Genomic DNA, 18,841 nt, shown 5'->3' on the forward strand with positions numbered 1-18,841 from the left:
CTTCTCCACTACCCCTTGCCACAAACCCCAAACCCCCTGCTGCTCTGTAAGCTGCCTGTAAGAATCTAGACTCGTGCCGATGGATCTAATGCTTCCCTCCCGAAAACACATTGCACACATGTGAATGCCCACACACACACATGCACATATCACCTACCTCTCAAATATACTGTAAATGCTCATTTGCCCCCCGCTGCTTGACGTAATTTCGGCAGACTTGTGTGCCAAACCAAGCCGGCTCCCCCTTCCTCTTCCACCCTCGCTCCTACTCCCTGACGCACCCATTATTGCCTCACATCAGCCAGCTCCCACTACAGCGGGGGCACTTACAGCACAGAGGGAGAGATGAGAGAAACGAGGAATGAGGGGAGCAGGAACACAAAGTAAAAGCTTTATTTACTAAAGAGACAAACAAGCAGACAGACCGAGAAAAACGGACTGAAAGAAATGCCTAAAAGCCTGTTAATATGATTTTAAATAAGCAGCTTCATTTTGGGAAGCAAAGGTTAGTGTGAGCACAAATTGGTCTGACGTTACTGTAACACCCATTACTCTGAATATTACTGCTGCTTTTTGCTCGTCTTGGTTGAGTGAAAGCAGCTACGTGTTAGGTTTTCTGTCATTCTTTTTATACTATTTTGAATAGCTATAATTCATGTATTATATTACTGCTATAGTGAAAAAGGCACTGTTAAAACAGCTTAATAAGGGTGTATCCAGAGGGCAGTGATAGTGCTTAGCCAGCTAATCAGTGGTAATTCTATAAGTTCAGGTCCTTTTAATTAGCTAATTTACATTTTGAGAAGTAATGGAATTGATTATATAATTAACAGTACAATGCACTTCTTCTCTGTGTTAGCGGGGCACACATAGACACCCACAACATCTACAGATACACACTATGTACAAAAAGGAGGGTTAACCCTTGGGGGGTGCGGATATGATATGGTGATAGATGTATGGAAGAGAACTCATTGCACAAGGTTAAACAGAACCCCTGACACAGTGCAGTCTGTAATAGTGGAGATAGGGCTGGGAAACCGCAATTCTCAACCGGAGTGCTGTGAGGCTCAGGGACCCCTGAGCATTGGCTATAAGCATTAGGCTTTGATAGGTTATAATGGTTTGTGCTAATATTGGCTTTTGATAGAGAAAGGTCAGTTAACTCATCTACACGTAAAGCATCTGACAACTTGCCTCAGGATTATTTTTTCCTCATTTGAGCATGGCTTGAGCAACACATTCATCCAAGGGTCAGATTTTATGATGATCCATCACTTTTCAAGACGGCGGTTTGTAATTATGGCACGAGGCGAAGAGACGGGATAGGAAGTCTGGTAATGCAAGAAATGGAACCTATTAGCAAAAGATTATTGACATAGTTTGCTTTAAAGTTGGAAAAACTGTATTTAACAAGAGGTGAATTGCCAGTGGTACTTTAGACTGCACTAGCGGTCCTCTGTGTGCCCTAATGAGGGTGGAGGATTGCCACGACTGATCCTGCATTATGGCACAAGGAGGCACATGGGCAGCTTGTAGGCAGAAGCTGGCGGCTGTCTACTTGGAGGTCGATTTTAAACCGATGAGCAATGTGCTGGTCAGCCACCCGTAGCTGCAGCTTCTGGGCAATCTAATCTGGGTTTGTTCACTGGCCGGTCTCCACATCTATGCTCACTGGCTAAGTGTTGGCCTGTTATAGGACATATTAGGGCTAATCTCTAGGTGTGTCCATATGCAAGGACTTAAGTGCAGACGGATGGAAAGGATAGATTTAATTCTGCTGACACCATTACTCTCCAATCCCCACTAACACCCTGGGAAATGAGGGGGGTCGGTGCGGGGTTGCAAATGTCTCATATATTTTGTATCATGTTATTCTTGGCTCTTGTTTTGTCGATTAACAGAATGATAAACCTAACTACTGCAAGCAACGATACATTGTTTTTAACAACAAGTTTATGTTGTATCTTAAGGACCCATACGCAGCTCATTGTCTTTAAGAAAACAAAACACCACAAATGACAGTGTGAGGAAACTTTACAGCTCAGGACAAGCTGCACCTGCATGATTAAGAGCGGCCTAAGTCAAAGCAGTTTTTTTAGGTTATCACTTGGGGACTTAAAAAATGTTTCAGTACGCCATCTTACCCTCATCTGCATTTTTCATCTCATACTGCACCTGTGTTACCCACTAGAGAGCTGATGATTCCCTTCTCTTTCCTCTCACCCTTCGCTCTGGGTTTAATCATGTGAATTCAAATCACACAGAGGTTTTGAAATTTTACTTATAAGCCAACTCTCTTATTTGTCTTAATCAATATACCTATGGTGGACATTAAAGAGTTAGTAAATAAATAAATAAAGCCAGAAGTGGGAGGTTTATGTCCCCTGCTAATCCCCAGTTATGCATAAAAATGCCTCTGAAATGAAATCTTTATCAAAAGAGCCACAAGGTTCTCCTTACAAGGTGTTTTCAAATAAGCCAATGTTATTATCATACCTCCGTTGGGAAATATGCATTTACAGCTTGGAGAGTGAGAGGCAATAGGGTAACTGTTAACAATGTTTCCCTAGTTATGGTGCATAATTGCATGCTTCTGTTATTGCACCTTTCTATTGCTGCTAATACAGAGAAAGCCCATTAGGCAGTGTGCTAATGTGAACAGTAGCCTGCAGTGCAGTGGGTGCACTGTTTAAAAAGAGATGCATGAGGACCACTGTAATGAGCACTAGGCCGTGGAAGGAAGGTACTAACACCCAAAGCAGGCACGTTTAAGCTCTGGAAAATACACAGTGAGAGTCAACTTTGCCTGTTAGGCTGTAAATATATGTGGCAATGCAACTGTAGCTCATTTGGCATAATGGGACCAACCTTTTATTCCTTTAATACAGTGCATGTAAATGATCAGGATGATATTCAGTAGGGTATCACAGCATGAAGGCTATATGTGTGTGTGTGTGTGTGTGTGTGTGTGTGTGTGTGTGTGTGTGTGTGTATATATATATATATATATAAATAATAGGTTTATCTTTTTCAAATAATACTATGTTTTTTTTTTTGTTTTTTTTTTTTACATTTGCAGTCATTTTCAGTTAACTAGTTTTGAATTGTAATTGTTTAATCGCTGTTGATCCCTGCATGTCGTCCTGTAGGGATGCAGCTGCAGTCAGTCCACAGGGGATTACTCGCCACATGCACTGATAATGACCATTGACTTGGCTTTGGCCGTGAACGCGCGCTCCGCGAGCCTCGGTCATTCCTCTATACTGTGTGTGGATGGTCGCTCCCTGGATGCTGCTGCGCGCAGCCCTTAACCGATCGGCCGTCGCTCACGTTCAGAGCATGCCCGCCTGCCCGCCGTTTCTCAGGTCTGAAGAGAATCAACGGAAGACGCGCCGTTTGCAAACTGCTGCCTGGTTCCATATCACGACCATCACCGCGGAATGGATTGCTCCGTTTGAGTCCCCGATTTGGTAACATGTTGTACTGGAGGCTTATATAGCCTTTCCTCTCCATCCCCCCCGTGCTCTCGTCTCACGCTGTGTGCAATATAGCGTCTTGTCAGGACAGACAGAGCAAAGAAAAGTGGCCTATGCAATAAACAAGTGTCAAGTAGCTTCGGGCTGTTCGATTGGAGCGAAGGAAAAGTTCAAATTGAAGGAGGATTATGCAGTGAGTGCCGCACATAGCTGGAGCAAAAAACAAAAAGGTACGTGATATTTCAAATCCTATGGAAACGATGCTTACGCGCTCCTGTTGTTTACACACCAGCTTCTGCGGCCACAAACGCCACATGTGTGTGCGCAATCAGTTCTTGTGGCAAGGAGGGCAGCGCAGAGCGGTGACATTGAGATGCCTTTTACCGGAATATCATTTGCGGTTGTCGTTTTAGCCTGTAATTGACTGGCATTGGTCACACAGGGCGCCCTTCGCGTGTCCGCAGTGCCGTTTATGTGTCGTTTTGTCCAGCTGCCTGGTCAATAGGCGGGGATGACCTCTTATGGATCGCTGTGGAGTTTGTGCTTTGAGAGGTTTGCACACATCTGCACGGCATGCCAACACACACACATCCTTGTGATATGTGTACCAAAAAACCACACGTGTACCGGCTGTGCGGAGCTTCCTTTCTTTAAAGGGTCAAAGTGGCATGTTGGACCTGTCGTGGTGATGATGAGAGGCAGGAGCTCGACTAACCTTTAGTTCCTGGCCGACGCGTTTATGGCTACCGCATTATAATACATGCGTTATAAAATGAGTTTGCCCTTAGACCAAAAAAGATGCTTTCCCGTCATCATGACAAAGATGGAGTTACTGGTGGGCTTTAATTGGCTGCTTGACCTGTCATTACCGCTCGCGGACGGCCACAGGTCTGCGCGTCGTCGCGGTGCGTCCGCACGCCCGCGGCTCCTGTCGCGTATTCCTGCCTCTCCACATTTCACTAGTTAATCTCTTTAAAAGCACCAATTTCTACATTGCTCTTTATAATTTTATATATTCTTTGTATTAATTCATATTTCACCAACTTGCTTACATGCTGCTGTATATTGGATTAGAAAACCATGCATGGTTATGCTTTGTGGAGGGGTAAATCAAAGGGCAGTGTAGGTAGGTGTGTGTGTGTGTTGTGCTGCATTTTAACACCTTTCCTCTGCTGCTATGCTCTGTGTTTATGGTGACATAAAGAGGCTGAAAACCACAGCCCAGCTGGCTCCCCTCGAGCTGCAGTGAGGACCTTAACACTGCAGGACATCACTCAGGAATGGATATTCATTGGTCATGAGTGTGACGCTTACTTAAGAATTGAATGCCATATTCTTGCAATAAGTTCAAGGTTGCATTAGAAAAAAAAAATTGGAGTCAGTTGTGTATCAAGTTAGGGTGTCAAGGGCTGAGGCCCACACACCAGCTGTATATCCCAGAGCCTACCAGTCCTCAGCACCTTATGACATGAAAACACACACAGACGCACAGATGCCACGCAGATCTTGGCGACAAGACGCCCTGCTGAGTTTCACACTTCAGTCTAACTGGTGCAGTTTCTCGCGGTGGCCCTTCTTTCTCCTCCTCCACCTTTAGCTCTCTTCAAGCCTGCCTGCGTCTGTGTGATCTCTCACGCTCTTTGATCTCTCTCCCACTTTCCATCCCTCAGTCTCAAGTGTTTGACAGGGGTGTATAGATAAATAAATGAAAGAAAGCCAACCAACCTCCTCAGTTTGGCATGCAATCATTACTGACATACAGAAACAAGCGCACATCATGTGCTTTAGCTGTCTATTACTCTCACGGACAAGTACACACCCGTCGGTCTTTAACCTGCCAAGCTGTGTGTGTGTGTGTGTGTGTGTGTGTGTGCCACAGTCTTAAGTGCTAATAGGAGCTCACAGTGGACAGCAGCAGGCCGTGTCAACCACAATCTCCAGACAAGCCCTCAGGGTGTCCCATTTGGCATGGCTACACACAGACACAGACACACACAAGCAGCCCTGAGAGGTTTAGACTTGACTCAAGGGTCTGAGCACTACGGGTTCTCTGAGTCCATGTCCTTGTTGGACCTTCACAACTGTTCAACAAGATTAACTCTGTGCTGTTACCATGGAGATATATACTGTAGATTGACTTTTAGACACGGAAACCTTTATGTGCATGCTGGATATTTTGTTAATTCACACATGAATATGATGAAAGAGTAAATATCTTTCTGTTAATCTATCGCCTCCCCTCTCTCTCTCTCTCTCTCTCTCTCTCTCTCTCTCTCTCTTCCTCTATGTGGGTTACGTATTTATACATTTTACTGCGACACCTGTGAGGCCTGGAAAGAGCAGCATCCATCTTCATTAGACTGAAATGAGGCTGGCCCTGTTGAATAAATGACCATCATTGAGATTGTGTGTGTGGTTCGTGTGCAAGTGTGTGCTCGTGTTGAACCCTGTAGCCCGCTCTGACTCCAGCTGACAGATGACTGCAGTGATTTCCAGGATTCAGCAGATTAGGGGATTAAAGACTGAAGGCTTCACACAATAAACCTAATGCATACGCACGGCGACAAACTCGCACACGGACACACACGCACGCATCAAACAAACAGGGCTGTGGGGCTGTTCAGAGGTCAGTGATACAGAGTGTGACCCCTTCTGCTGGGTTTTGTCCTGCATTGTGCAGATGGGACTGTCCCGTTCACACATGCAAACAGATGGAAAACAGCATCAAAAAACCTCAAGCGTCCAATTTCCCTAATGCCATTTTGACACTACAGGCGAGACCCATATTGGTACTGAGCGCCAAGTTAATACATTTTGTCCTTTTCCAACCAATTCAGAACCCACTCAGTGTTAGATAATGAACCAGCATAGTGGGCTGTATGTTTGTGACTTGGCCACTGCAATTTTGTTGCCAATTTAGAGCCAAGCGTCCCTTTCAAACACAAAATGGCCACCATTGTGTTCATTGTTTCAAATGCTATTAATGATAACTACATTGCAGCATGTTAACTGATGTCATAACAAAACACTGCTTACACTATATGTCTCTCCGGTGTAATTACCTGTAGCAAATAGTTGTTTTGGAAACTATTTTCTGCACAGTGTTAACATTTTTTCCTTTACCTGGACAACTCAACCAGGTGTAAACACTGAGCATTGTTTCCACTGACAGCGCAACCAAGAAACATTAGCAAGTTTGATCCATTCGATTTAGTGTGTGGGGCCAAATGTTTCCAGGAAGATGTTAAAAAGGATATAGCACGCACATCTACACACCTGCTGCTTGCAACCTCCATTTGTTCTTCTTTTTTGGTTTTAAAGCCATTCACAAGCAGATATTGAATGATTCAGTGCATGATTGTTATTTTATCAGGTAAAATCATTTTTGAAATATAGCAGACACTGTGGTTGTACTGTACATTAGACCATAACATCTTATAATTTGAGACAGAACAGGATAGGTGGTAATGGAAGCAGAAACAATCACTCGTCACTACTGTTTAACTAAGAACACTGACCTTTAGAGAGCAGAGAGGTGGCTGAAAATGATGGTCTTTGTGACAGAATTTGGAGAGGAGGTGACATTGTTTATGCTGTTGCTGTAATTGTCGTGCGTGCCGGGGAATAGAAAATACTATAGCTTAGCTCTATTATATACTGCTCTGTCCATCCTACTGCCCCTCTCAGCTATTTCACATACTCGTGGCTCTTTTGAGCCAGAAATACAATCAACACAGTGTCATAAATTTTAAAACCAAAAAAGAAAACTGCAGCAGGAATGGTTTCATTCCTATTACGTTGCCCTGGTTTGGCCTCCTGCGGAGCAGTTTTTTGGGTAGCATGAAGGGCTTTGATGAGAGAGGACCATCTCAGTTTCACCTCTCATTTCTACTGCGTCTAACTAGTTTTTTCCCTGCTTACCGTGCCCCTCCACATTTCTCTGCTCTGGCTGTCTATAGTCCTCAATTTGATTCATTCATGCGCCATTGTCCTTTCTGCTTCATATTTCAGCATTTCAACTTTCGACATTAATTGTGATCCTTCGGGGAGCTTGTCTAGACAAATGGGATAGCATGCTGTGGTTTTTCGAGAGGCTAAAATTACAAAGACTGGCTGTTGAAGGAGCAGTTGCATTAATTGCAGTAATTGATTAATTGGTGGGTAGATGGGGCTGTAGGAAATCACAGATGGAAAAAGAATGGTTGATGACATCTCCCATAGTTTTCTGAAAAAATGTTTTGTGGCTTGGGTTTTGATAAAAGTCAAACTAAAAGGATGTGATTACATCATTGAATCAAATAAGTTTTAGTTTACCATTGAGATATCACTTCCTCTGCTTCCATAACTTCTATAACCTTTTTATTTATGATTCAATGATCAATTGACTCGCCCCATCAAATGTAACAAAAAAAATTATTATATTATATTTTAATTCTTCTGTATCACAATTATAATGTATTAAGATATTAAAAATCAAATTTCACTTTTGACAAACAGTTTGGAAAGCTGCCTCCCTGAAATCTTGTGTTTTTGGATGAGAAGAGAGAGTATAGAGGAGTTGGTTAGTTTGTAGCAGCCTGTGGGTTGTGAATGATTTAATCAAGGTAAACACAGTGGATCATAGCGTGTAATGCTCTGCCGCTAAAATAGAGCCCTCGATATCTCTTTATTGAAACAATGATTTTTAAAATTGCTGCCAAGACGCTTATTAGAAGTAGAATTAGCCGGTGAGACTCTAACTTAATGTGAAAACAATTTTGAATACATAATGGTCTGACATTTTTTGGAGTCAGCAATTAGCAGACATTACTGATACTGTGTCTTTATGCATTCCTGCATTGGCTCCTGCTTTTAGAGTCATTACATTAGGGTATTGTTAACAGTACATGTATATTTTTCTTAGCCTAACCTAAAATCTGAATGCCATTAGCTCACTCCTTCCATTTTTATTGGACATACTGTTTAGTTTGTTTGTGTGTGTGTGTGTGTGTGTGTGTGTGTGTGTGTGTGTGTGTCTGCATTTGTGTGGCGAGTGACCTGGCATTCACAGGGCTTTAGAGAAAGTGACGCTTGTAGAGAGCAGCCTTCATCTTGGATTACCATGCTCATGGATCCTGTGGGTTTTTGTGTTGGAAGAGATGACAGAGTGGGATGATATTTACTACATCTGTCTGACAGCTGACCGACTGGTTTTAACTCATCCTCCTCACACGCTCATGGTGCTTTGTTGTGAGCTTCCTGGTTACATTTAAGTTGAGCAAAAATAAAGTATCTAACTCATGTGCCTACTTGCACATGAACTTGTGGTTAATGGCTAGTGCCAAGTCTTTTAGCATTGACTACACTGTATAAGCCCGCCCGTCAGTAACTAATAAAGTCTTTACAATGGATGATTCAGGTGACTCTTCTACTGGAAACAAAGACTGATGACAGCTAGAGCTTAAAAAGGTTAGGTATGGTTTCAGCTTCTCAAATGAGCAGATTTGATATCCTATATGATACTTTACTGACTATTTTGTGGTTTTGGACTGATGCTTGAATTAAACCCATAATTTGAAGACATTATCGTGGACTTTTTATCATATAGTGGGCATTTTCTCCTATTTTCTGACAATGTTTAAAGTCAATGATTAATCAAGAAATAATAATCAATATTTGCATGTCTTGGTTGCAACTTTAATGGCCTAATAAGTGACATGATCATCCAGTTAGGTGCTCATCATCTGTCAGTTGAAATGACACCTGCTTGGAGTGCAAACTGGGTAAAGGCTGACCCCATTGTGAAGTTAAATAGGTCCCATTAAAGATGCAAAAGCAAGCAAAATGCCCATTGAGCCTTTCCAGGCCACAGTGAATCAAACTGAATTTCTTGGCTGACATTGCAGAGCTAGCTTGTATAAAAAAGTAACCATGGAGAGCCTTGATCTGTTGGCCCTGAAGTGCAGGGTTTTCTTTTTAAACTATTTCCATCAGTGTGGAGAGTAGTCTCCAATTCAAATTACAAATTATCTTGCCTTTTATTTTTTGCTCTGTTCTGAAAAATACAGTGAAAAGTGCACTTATCCTCTGCTGCCCTGAAGAGGAAGGTGTGGCCGGTTGAGTCATGCTCAAAGAAACTGCCTATTCATTGCTTAAACTTACAGACCGAGTCAAGCCCTGACCCCCTGTACTCCTTCAGATAGGATGTATGGTTGTGATGCGTGAGGACTTTTTGTGCCAGTGAACTATCCTCTGCTTTCTGCATTTCTATTTCACTTCAATTGCGGCTGCATGAGGGTCTATAACCCTGGCTAGTCGAGGACATATCGGCTAAGGGACACACGCAATAACACACTAGCAATTCCAGTTAGGAATTACTGTGGTTTCTCCATTTACTGTACTCTTACTCCCCTACCTTTGATTTGTGGGATCATTCAATTCCATGCATTTCACAGCCAATGGAATAACCACAAACTCTCTGCAGCAGCCAATGAATTCATGACATTTAGTGCACCTTCATTCCCTCTATTGCTTATTCCCCCTCTCCTTTTCTCTCTGTTGCTCTTTCTAAGCAGACATGCCTAGTTACAGTCTAAAATGGTCTTGTGAAGGAGGACGCAAGTTAAGATGGCATCCCCAAAGACTTTTCAGAGAAGTAATTTAATAAACTTTGATATTTTCTCCCTCCACAAGGGAAACGGAATAGGCTCAGAAAAGTAATGAAACTCAGCTGTTGAATTTTTAATATTACAAAATCAATTTCCTGTACTTGAACATAACCAAGGAAGGATCTCTTCTTCTACCTGAAACAGTGTAGCACTGACTTCTGGCTAGCCTCCTTTTCTTACTGAAATCCGAGTGGGGTGGTCTAAAGGTTTTATCCAAACATTTGTTCAACAGCTTCTCTTGGCTCCCACCTTTCCTTAGACATTTGACTAGCAGCTAGAAATATACAGTAGTTTGTCCTTACTTCTCCTTAAAGCCCAGTGGTGTCAAATTCTGATTTCATGCGAACTTCCAAAAATGCTCTCATGACTTTCTCCAGCTTTTTTGGCATTTTCAGATATAATCATATTATGATATTCAAATGAAAGTCAGTAAATAATAATATTGAATTGATGCCCTCCCCTTCTTTCAGGCCAAGTCTAATGGATTCTTAAGGCCTTTTTATAGTCGCTGCAGCCGACCTGTCACGCGCCAATGTGACGTCAAAATGACGTAGATCTCGCTGGGACGCCAGGATTTTGAGTGCGCGACCAGAGGTCACCACTCTGTTTTTTTCTGCAACGCACAACAAAGCGGAAACAGGAAGCATGGACGAGTTCGAGAGGAACCGGATGCCAGGACTCTCAGAGTGACTGCAAGTCTCTCTTGTAAACTTACTGGGTTAAGGTGAGTTCTTTTATGGTGAATGAAAGGCTTGATCCGACGAAGTAGGTCATTGAATCAAATCGAAACATTGACGTCAATGCTGCTGCCAGTTCTGCCGTTGTTTACCTTTTTCTTCTTCCTCTAGTCCGTAGAAATAGCAACGTCTGTAGCCTTTCCTCATTAGCGACACCTCTGTTCAGGAGAAGACTGCAACTAGTGTCGCGACCACCACGCGCCAGTAGAAACAGTTATGGCGCTCCCATGACGTCACTTTTGCACACGACAGGTCGGCTGCGGCGAGTATACTGGACACCTTAGTATTCTAGGAATTAGGTTTATTTTTGATGATTTTGTGACGTGACATTCATTGCCAACATTCAGTGACAATTAACTTTGTCCTTTTATGTAGAAAGTTGAAATCATAGTCTGTAAAAACAATGGACGTAACATCATTGACATCACCCATGAGTTTGTGGACTACTGTTTCATAGCCTCAAGTTTGGCCAAGCAGGTTGTCAATGGTTCCAATGGCACTACGCTAAGCTAAACGCTAAAGAGGGAAAGTTGCCAATTTTCAAACGACTGAAGCAAGTCATCCAATGGAGTTTTACCGTAATTATAACCATAATTTACAAAATGAACATCATGCTGTGAAAAAGGCTTGAAACTAGCGATTGGACCATAAACTCATTATGAAAAAGTTTGGAGGTAAAAACTCAAGTAAGAAGAAGGGAATTTTTCCTCATAGACTTCTATACAAGATTTCTTATGTCAACCAGTGGAGAGCGCCCCCTGCTGGGAAGTAGATAGAATGCAGGTTTAGGGCACTTTCACATTGGCTTGACTTTTCAGACCTGGATGCTTCATTATTTTTTACAGTCCATGGTTGGAATCTCAGGGTGTAGTGAACCATGTGGTAGATGGACATGTAGCTCATCTGCCTTCACACAAGAGACTGGAGATTGCGTCCTGTAACAGACCAATAATTAGTTAGTGATCTTACCTTAACTGTACCTTAACTATGTGGTAATTCATCTGCCATTGCCAAAAATAAATGTAATCTTACCATCCCGTAATTGCCAAGTGCAAAAATTGTATAAATAAATAAAATGAAAAATGTTGAGATTGAAGGTTTAAAAATGTTATTTAATGTTAACTAAGACTTTGCAAAAGTGTCCAATATCAATGTTCTGTCTGGTTATAGGGTTGGATTTTTTTCAGTATCATAACCCCAGTTCACATGCCAGGGGTACAAACTTAGAACTGAGAACTGCCATTCCCACCCCCCACACATTTGACAGTCTGACAACATAACAACATTCAAATCCCACCTCAAAACTCAACTGTTCAAACTGGCCTACTCACTCTAATACCCAGCCTCTCTGGCCGATAACACACATAACACATAACCTACACATATCAGCTCACCCTATGTCTCTGTTTTGTGATTGTCAATGCTGGTGTCTTTTTATGTTTTTACCTGTATAATGTTTTTAATGCATTGTAATGTCTGTCATGCCTTGTCTGTCATGAAAAGCACCCAAAAATAAAATGTATTATTATTTTAATTTTGTCACTGGTTTTGTCAATAATAGGCTTCCATATATTTGACTGATCAATCAATTGGACTGATTGGTATTTGATAATTAGCTCTGTTTCCTAGCTTTCACGCTTCTGTCAAGGCTGTTTGTTTACTTCAGATATGCAGTGACACTCCTTTTACCCTGACTCCATCGCTACGTGTGGCAGAGAGAGAGAGAAAGAGAGAGAGAGAGAGAGAGAGGTCAGGTGATGATTTATGACCACGATGCTGCATTCCAGCACAGGATGATTAATCTCTTCTGGGAACACTTCACGAGTACAAGTTTAACCTACCTCGGCCTTGCACACGCATGCACGCACACACGCCAGTGCGCACACAAGAACACAAACACACACATGCGTAAGCACATGCGTGCTCTGCATGCCTGACAAGCAGGACATAAACGCAGGGGCAGAGTGCATGTGGTGCTTTTGTATGCAATTCATGTGCAACTACCCTCTCACCCTTACACACACACACACTTGCCCCACCCCCACATACACCCATCCCCTCTTTTCGTCTCTGCATCCCTTGTTCATTCTCTCTTTTTTCTTTCTCCTCACTGACCTCAGTGGTGCAATGTATCACATTCACCCCTCTCCTGTTTCGCCTCGTCCATTCATCACAAACAGTCACAGATGCTCACCCTCACACACAGAGAAAGAGAGTGAGAAAGGGAGGGGGAGAGAGAGAGAGTGAGAGAGCCTGTGTATAAGGCCATTTGGCTCCGGTAGCAGTGAGCATAAGGCTATAGGATTAGTGCTGCTAGGTGCTAAAAGCTTCAATGTCTTAATAAGCACAGAGAATAGCAGGGACTGGCTGTATCAGTGTGATACAGCGGTGTGTCTCTGTGTGTGTTCGCATAAGTGTGTATAGTCAGGTGCTCTGAGCAGGTACGAATACTCTTTGGCAGTCCTGAGCCGGCACATTGAGAGGATAAGTGTAAATACCACAGGCTGCATCTGAAGCTCTATTACTTGAGCACACTTCAACGAATCGTCGCACAGTTTTACTCATTGAAACACAGAGGGAGGTTGAACACATCTTCATTGTAATGAAGTCATTTATTGTAATGGAGAGCATTTACAGTCAAATGTAGCTTAGTTTCCTACGCTTTTGTCATTACGGCTTCCTTGTCTGTTTATCGAGCGCGTGCTCTCTCTCTCTTTATTAGTACGTCACTCTATCTCTCTAGTGACCAGCCTTCGCCTGTGAATACAGTGACCTTCTCTCTCGTGAGAGGAATGGAATTTGCAGTGATTGTGATGTTTTAAAAAACGTACTGTGGCTGTGCAATTGAAGGTTTTTAGTGAGGCCTCATGTCCTCTGGTATATAAAGTATGATTTATCAGTGCCAGCTGTAAAAAGTATCAACAACAAAAAAATGCAGAAACCACCGAATGACAACATAACAAAATGAAAACCAATTATAATGCACTTGCTGTAAAAGATGGAAAGTTAGTAGTTGTTAAATATATCACTAAGTTAATCAACTTAATTTAAGAGACGTGATAATTAGAAGCTTTTCTACTGCAGAGCATAAAACAGGATGTTAACACACCTACATCTCTAGAATGATTCAATGTTTATATGGAGCCTTATATCCAACTGCTGTCATAAAATATCTTGCATTAAATACCCATTAAGACAAATGTGTGTATATTTATTATATTATAAAGTTGGAATCCGCTTTCAATTCTGGTTGACATGGCGCCACCCGTGCTTACTTGTGGTAACAAGTGTGGTACAATAATACTACTACAGAAAACACTCCTTGAGGAGCCACTTTGTCAGCAATACAAAGAAAAGTGACTGGTCTGTTTACAGTGCAGCCAAACAAATACACTCACATTTTAATAAAGTCGATCAAAAATAATGGCAACTGCAGTCTGATTTCACACTGTGCATAACGTGTGCAGTTTCCCACACAGCAGCATGGCACAGTACAAGGAGTTGTTTACCTTGCTGAGGAGTTGGAAGTGTGCAGCCTGTTGCCTGCAACTCTTTATCTAAATATTACTCCCTGCAATATGTCAAACAGATCCATTGTAAAAAAAAAGTAGTGCAGAAACTGTCCATTATCTTGTTTTGTAGATGCATTTTTGTGTGATTGCTGTCAGCACCAATACACTGTTAGCTGCGATAAAAGCCACCCTGTGTTTCATGAATTTGATTTGATTTTAATGTGACGTGGTAGCAGTAACTTAATACAGCTCTGATAAGGCTGTAGGAGAGTGAACAATAAACAGTTGATATTATTGAGATCCATAAAAAAATGGCAACGCTGGATTACATACATGCATTGTTTCCCATAAATCCCTTGTGCGTGTGAAGGCAATTTGAATCAAATGTGGGAATGGCGGACTCCACCACTATATATAGCTATACAGAGAGGTAATACAAAATGAAAATCCATACAATTATTATATATTGATCAAAAACACCTCTAAACATGTTCAAATTCATTTCAGGACCTTAGTCACAATTAATCCCTGATGCTAAATCACATCTAGCTTGCACTAGATTGCAACATATTTCATTAACTAATGGTTATCTTTATCATTATGTCTACAGTCACAAGCATTTAAACATACATTTAATCATCTCTTCTATAATGGCATCTATAGTACTGAACCCGTTATGCCTTGGCTACATACATATTCATCCTACTCGGGACTTTTGCGTTTGCCTTGCTCAATATATTAGATGCATAATTAGGCTAGCTGTAATACTTCTTTTCTCACATAGCTCATGGCACAGAAATAACAGTGGATAGCAATGAATACCACTTGGCAAAAGAATTGTCTCTAAGTCATATCTAACTTCAACTAACCTAACTCACTAATGCTTGTGTGCATATATAGCTCCATTTCTTTGGTTCTTAATCCTTTATCTAGCACCAGCTCAATTCATAACATAGGCAGTGTACATTATCAAATGTGAGGATTGGGGAGAGCAATAGAGTACTGTATGACGAAGAGAGAATGGGAGAGAGAGTAATGTAATCCTTTGTGAAAGTGCTATCATATCACCCAACCCCACTCAATCTCCTCACCAGCTACAGAATAGATGAATGTCCTGGATGATTCTAATCTCATCACACACACATTATACACACATGTAGACACGCTCACACAAGCACACAGAGAGAATGACTTGTCTACTCCATTTGTATTTGATGTTTACAAAGAGATGGTGATTGACTAGTAATAACATGAGTGGATGACGTGATGTGATTGCGCCTGAACATGCCCTCTGAGACATTTGTGTGTGTTTGTGCAAATGTGTCTCTTCGCGTGTGTGAATATGTAAGAGTTATTTTATATTTAACGCCTGGTCAGAACATCCGTACTTAAAGTTAATTCCTCAGCTCTCAATTGCGACCGGGTGTCACCTCGCCTTAAGATTTCTTTTCGTTTGTGCAAGTGTCGAGTCCTGGCACCCGGTGTGATGTGACATCGTGGATAATAAGGGCATGTCGTGTGTGTGTGTGTGTGTGTGTGTGTGTGTGTGTGGTCTAGACACCAGACGTCTTCTAGTCCACTACACGGTCTTATTTACTCTGCTATCACTCCACCCTGATTTAAGAATATGTCTGTAATTGAGGAGAGAGGTCTGACAAGGAGTAAGGATGGCTTCCTGGAACGATGCGTTTGATTCATACTGTGAAGTTAGCTACGCTTTCAAGTTTGAATTGTTCCTTTTGAAGAATATTGTATTTGATGTTCACATTGAGAGATTTACCTCTTCTTGATTAAAGGTTTATTTCCATGTTATAGCTACATGAGACACCATGCTGATTTAATTAAATGTGTGTTTAACGTGATTAAACTAATCAAGGATCCTTCTGGACACCAATGGGAATAAAACATTAAATATACTGATGTACTTTTATACTCATTTTAAATTGATGCAGGAGGTTGCATACATCAAAAGCCAGACACAAAATGCTATTATTTATCTATCCATGTAAGCGAAACAGTTTTATATGTAAATATACCATTATTTTATATAGTCAAAAAGTGACTGATTAGGCAATCTGTTGCAGCTGTTGGAATGATTATAGTGTTAACTCGTTACGGTTTCAATTGGTTGTGTTATTGGACTTGAGAGTCAGCTATGTTGCAGCCAAATTAGGTGCTTAATAAAAAGTGATTAGTCACGCTGCTACCTGTAAGACGTGAGTTGAGAGCTTTTCTTTTTCTCGAGTAATTTAGAATGTGGAGTGATGTGACACCTCTAATATAATCAAATACTCCATGTTTTTGTTTTATATCAAAACATGTTTGGATGCATGAAGTAACATGACACACTCTTTGCAATGGTAGAGAGCAAAATTGGTTTGCAACCAGAAGTGATTGGTTTTACATTTGCATATGCATGGTTTCCAACTATTATGGTGTTTGGAAAATTAAATTTCATGGGTTTATGCTAGTGTAACCACTCTTAAACCTTTCCACGTTTACTAGCTTGTTTTTACTACAGGTCTGCTGAATTTAGGCAAAAAACAGCACACATACTGGCTGTCTTTAGTGTAAAAATATGAATTTTGTCATTGATCGTCATGCATCTTTTGAGCAAAACTAAACAATTATTATAATACCAACCATGCTTCCTTGCGTCAGAATTGTCAAAATGAAGGAAAAAAAAATACTTCAATCACTTCAAATATCAACTGGTGAATATCATCTGGTTAGCATAAAATATGTGAAAAGGCTTAAGGGCAATTTTGATATTAAAAAATTGACTTTGCCTCTAAGTACTCAGACTGTCTTAGAGCAAACACTTGCATCCTGTGCTATTTTCATGGATTTAGTTTCATGGATTTAGTTTGTGAAGGCACACTGACAGAATCAGTTAAACTGCCTTTGTGTTTATTATGTCTGCCGATATTTCATTTTCCTCAACATGGATTTAATAACCCAAAAAGGAGCTAAATCCAGTGAGAGTTTGAAGCAGAATGGGAATAGAGTGAGGTAATACAGGAGCATGGATGGTGGGATCCTGTGGAGACATGCAGTCCATCAAAGATCTCAAAGACCTTGTTTGTCTACGGCTGAAGTCAAAATCTGAAAATGGCACAATTTTTGGATTAAGAAAATCACATTTCTGTCTATATAATTGAAATAAGCACCTTGCTCATGTTAAAGATCAATTTCTGCAAAATATTTGTGTCAAATTTGTACCAATATGATATTGTGTTACACAGTATGCCCCCATTCTCATATGTCTATAGCACATCCAGGTGCTGTCAGTTAGATGATGTCAAAAGCCATTAACATCAGCCTCACTCACCTCTTGATTCCTTGATCAGGTCTGACAAAATGTTTTATTTCCTGTCATGCACAGATCTGTGACTAAAGATTTGAAATCCAGTACAGTAATACATCTGTACATTTTCATTGTTATGAACAACATTACATTTGTCTCCTGAGTTTTCATCATTGAATCTGCCATGGCCAGGCAGATACTTCAATATTTTTAGCACTATAGTGTTACGGTCCTTAACGCTTCAGTCTCACTGTGTTGTGTATGTGGAGCTGCATCTGCACATGAGGAAACCAAGCTGAATCAGGATAAGCATGTCGACATCACGGACAGAGACGTAAACAGCCCACAGCAGTTATCAGGAGTTACATGTTTTACAATACTTTGTCTATTTCACAGTAAAATGTAAAATAAAACAAATTAAATCCTCAACTTCTAAGGCATTTCTGCTGTATAAAAATACAATATATGAATCAGTACAGTGTCTTCAACACCGGAAAATAGCTCTTATAGTTTAACATTATACATTTTTCACATAACAAAAGTCAATATCAAATTCAGTTACCTGCACATGAGGAAACCAAGCTGAATCAGGATAAGCATGTCGACATCACGGACAGAGACGTAAACAGCCCTACACAACGCACAGTAAGTCAGACGGAGGAATAGCATTAGAAACCATGCAAAATAAGCTAGGCTACATTTAGCATTCAGCTCTGAGCCTAAAACTAATGACTCACTCGACGCCAAACAAACGGCATTCATCTCTAAATTACATCACAACAAGAATACAGTAAAATAAAACATTGTGTGGTGGGCTTTAAAGCATTTTGGCTAATATTGTCTCTGCAGCATTTAACATGCGACTTACCACAGCAGTTATCAGGAGTTCTGCTGTGGATTACCCATAATTCGTTACTTTTAGCGCCGCGGCGCAATGTGAAAGTGACGCCGGCAGACGGCGCTGTCCCCATTTATGCAGCAATTTAACAGAACACATATACAACCCGTTACAATAGCAGCCCGCTATTGAAACTAAAAATGAAATTAAACAAAAATATTAGGGCTGTCAATCGATTACATGTTTTAATCTAATTAATTACATACTCTGTGATTAATTAATCAAAATTAATCGCATACATAATTAACAGTGCCTGAACCG

General features: G+C 41.1%; 1 protein-coding gene across 9 annotated transcripts in view; it reads left to right on the forward strand.

Moving 5' to 3' along the window:
- Nucleotides 1-3,234: 3,234 nt before the first annotated feature.
- The window catches only part of tenm2 (teneurin transmembrane protein 2), a 226,685-nt gene continuing 211,078 nt past the window's right edge, over nucleotides 3,235-18,841 (forward strand). For all 9 annotated transcript variants that reach the window (XM_036005167.1, XM_036005147.1, XM_036005153.1 and 6 more), the window contains exon 1: nucleotides 3,235-3,709. The gene's annotated coding sequence lies outside the window, so the exon portion shown is untranslated. The remainder of the gene's footprint in view (nucleotides 3,710-18,841) is intronic.

The sequence above is a fragment of the Sander lucioperca genome, chromosome 1 (genome assembly GCF_008315115.2).
Source record: "Sander lucioperca isolate FBNREF2018 chromosome 1, SLUC_FBN_1.2, whole genome shotgun sequence".
Taxonomy (NCBI): domain Eukaryota; kingdom Metazoa; phylum Chordata; class Actinopteri; order Perciformes; family Percidae; genus Sander; species Sander lucioperca.